The sequence below is a fragment of the Vombatus ursinus genome, unplaced genomic scaffold (genome assembly GCF_900497805.2).
Source record: "Vombatus ursinus unplaced genomic scaffold, bare-nosed wombat genome assembly UNPS02014830.1, whole genome shotgun sequence".
Classification (NCBI taxonomy): Eukaryota; Metazoa; Chordata; class Mammalia; order Diprotodontia; family Vombatidae; genus Vombatus; species Vombatus ursinus.
This window is the reverse complement of record NW_020954608.1, coordinates 44,386,580-44,390,008: the sequence shown is the minus strand read 5'-3', so window position 1 is coordinate 44,390,008 and position 3,429 is coordinate 44,386,580. Positions and strand designations below refer to the sequence as shown.

The 3,429-nt window shown below is 39.5% G+C and overlaps 1 pseudogene; it reads right to left on the bottom strand.

The window, feature by feature from the left end:
* LOC114025232 overlaps positions 1 to 2,998 on the bottom strand; it is a 3,787-nt pseudogene extending 789 nt beyond the window's left edge.
* Positions 2,999 to 3,429: the final 431 nt, after the last annotated feature.

The following is a 3,429-nucleotide window of genomic DNA, read 5'->3' as shown; positions in this document are numbered from 1 at the left end:
GCATTCATGGAGGGGAGTGAAATGTACAAAGCTTGGAAAGAATAGGAAGGGCCCCAGTCATAAAGAGCTTTACATTATAACCTTCATATTTGATCTTGAAGGAAAGGGAAAGGCACTGCGGTTAATTGTATAAGACAGATACAGTCAGGTTTATGCTTTGGAAAAATCCCATTGAAGGTTGAATGGAGGAGATTGGATTAGAGTAGGAAGAGACTTGAGGCAGGAGGCTGTGGCAATTGTTCAAGTGAGAGGTAACAAAGACCTAGACTAAGACTGGGGCTATGTGAGTAGAGAGGAGGGGATATATGCAAGTGAAAAAATATAAAGTTGGAAATCAGTTTGGTTCAGTTTGACCCCAAACAAAAATGGCAAAAATCACCTTGATGTAAGGAAAAACCTCCTAACAAGTAAATGGAATGGGATGATTATGGAAAGCAATTTGAAAGTGTACACTATTAAACAGACTACACCTTTGACCCAGCAATGTTAGTGTTAGAAATACGCTTGACACCTAAAATTTAGTATCAAGAAAGTTTATTATAGAGAAAGTCCAGAGGATTAGACCTTTCTGGCCAGAAGTGGGCTACACCACTCTTAGAGAGGGATGGGCCCTGAGTGCAAGGGCAAGCATGCTTTTATACATTCAAATTCAAAGCAAAACCTGCCTGATTGGTCCATCCCTTCCTGGGTTACACCCCTCCTTACATGTTTCCCCTTGATATGCTCAAGAATGTTCCCCCTCCCTTGGTCATACATCCCATGACTCGTTAATGAGGTTCTAATTTTATGTGGATGTGTCAGATATCAGTAATGAAGTTCATTAAGCAGGCACACTAACATTTTTCATGTGTCCTTAGGTTGACCCTAACTGGTCTGAGCTGGCTAGACCTTTACCTTGAATTTGGAGTCTTTTTAGAGCCATCAACTTACTTCTTATCAGTCAAGCCTTCGCCCACCTACAGTGTACTGCTTCCTGGAATAGTTCTTTAAATCTCTGCATTATTCTCTTTCTCTGTGGAAATACAACCTTTACCTGACTCTCACAATTCTCTCCTCTTTTTCTCAATAAGAATTATATTTCCACACTTTTTGTTCTTGTTGTCTTACCTCAAAGCATTTTAACATTAGTTCGCATTCTACATCAGACAGGAAGGAATGACCACTAGCTCTTTCAATCATCATCCTAACTCCTGTTACCTGAATTCCCATAGCTGGTACCATTGAGGTACTTTTCAAGGGATTTTGGGGACTTAATATGGGAGAAGGAAGGGAGGAGTTGACTGACGTATTGACAAAGTAAAAAGGAGGTAGTACCCTTATTAAGTACAGATACAAAGACCCAAAAGTAATGATAAATTGTCCATTTAAAGCTTCAGAAGTCTCTTCTTATACAGCTGACACTCTGGCATCATCTGGTGAAGTTTTCTTTCTTGTCTAAGTGCTGTTCAAACAGTGTCCAGCAGACTCTCCTCCTGCAGAGATCCTCCTTCTTGTGTCCACTCTCCTACAAGATTGATCTCAACACTATTTTAAATTACCTTGCCAATAACCTGGGCAAATAATGAAAATTAACTCAACCCCTATGTCTTCATCATTATAAGATCAAAATTGAAACTTTGTCCAATTGTCATGCTTCAAGAAACTCAAATTAAAAAAAATTAGAACCTAGCCTTACACTTTGCACTACTTCTAGTTTTATACCTTGCATTAGTTCATTATTCATTCCTATTCATATTCCCCATCTGGAGGATGAGATTCCATGAAGGAATTAATAACACACTCCAATACATAATAGTTAATTTAAAACCAGTACATATCAAATAACAAAACACTCCCAACTTCTAGTCATGTACAAATAAATAATAGGCTTCTTTCAAGGCATTTACAAGATAAGCCGTTAAGTTATTCCCCTTTTAACATTAATTGTAACAAACTGAGACAACTTTAACATTAACTAAGTATTAACTAAGTAACAGAATAATATCCTAGTTCCACAGTCTCCTGGTCTAATTATCCCCTAATGATAGGGTATGGATCCAAGCCGACACCCTCATCCCGTTGCCCCAGAAAGAATCTGGCTCCCATCAGTCCATGGGCCCCAACTCCTCATCTTCCTTTGAAAGCCCTAGCCCCACCTCTTGATCTTATTCAGATGCCTTTCAAACTTCTTCCTTCCAGTGCCCTACATTATCTATTCCCATTGTCTATTCAATCTCTCAGATATTACAATGGGAATTCTCTCCTAGACCCTTTTCCCAGCCCCTCCTCTGGTCACTCAAAGTTACTTTAGTGTATGTAAGATCCACCCTGGCCCCCATTCAAAAGCTGAGAGCTGAAACTTTCTTATGCCTGCTTGTCCTTATGGGCATCACCTGGCCTATATGGTTTATCTACAACAAACTTCCCCCCTGGCTGAAAGATCTGGGCTGAATTCCTTCAGGAGGAACACTTGTGCTGTGACCTTGGAGTTCTAGCACCTCCAAACCTCCAGACCTCATCATAACCACTATGAGAAATTAAAGGATCCTGACTTATACAGGAATATATTAGTAACAGATGTCGAGACTGAATACTATTCTGAAATTCCAGGCCAGATAACTCAAACTTATACTTGCATCTTCCTATAATAACCTCAGATGTTCCCACATCAATTTATTGTTTAATAGATTTGATATTTATGCTTACAAACTTATAACTGTAGGAATTTGCCATGAAAGAACATAACTAAAGTAAGGGAACAATGCTTCCCTAGATTCATGTCAACTCCAGGCAGAAGTTACATATATATGACCAACTGCATTGAGCCAGGCTTAAAGTCTGCCAGGTGTCATAGTGGGGAAATTGAGTCAGGAGAATCCTACCTCAGCCATGCAGAAAAGTCATTCTCCCGACCTTCCCATGAGAACACCCTCTTGCAGCTCATAGATGCAGCTCACAAACCTCTTTGCAGATTGCTGATGTCATGGGTCAGTAGCTCAATCAGTTCCTTGTTAATCATATCTGGAGTTAGACTCAGAACAACAGTTCATTAAGTTTCCAAGGTCTTAGATAGCAAATTCCCCTCATCAGAGCTTCAGGTGTGACTATAGTTTCACATTAATTAGGGAACATCTCCAAAGTGAGCTCTAAGTAGTTTGCATAACTTTCTACACATATTCTGGTTCCTAATAACATCCCGAGTAAAATCAAATTTCATGAACATAAGAATGCTCTTGATCAGCTTTAGCTGTTGACACAGGAAGGGGCATTCTTAGCACGCTCAGGAATAAAAGGTCAGTTCAGGTTTTTGACCCTTATTGGGGCTGAATTGATCTTAAATGATTATCATCATAAAATTCCTAGTTACCTTATTTCTTTAGTCCAGAGGTGTCTGCAATGGGCCACTTAATCAGTAAGAGTTCCATCTCACAAAACTCCTTCATGGGATTG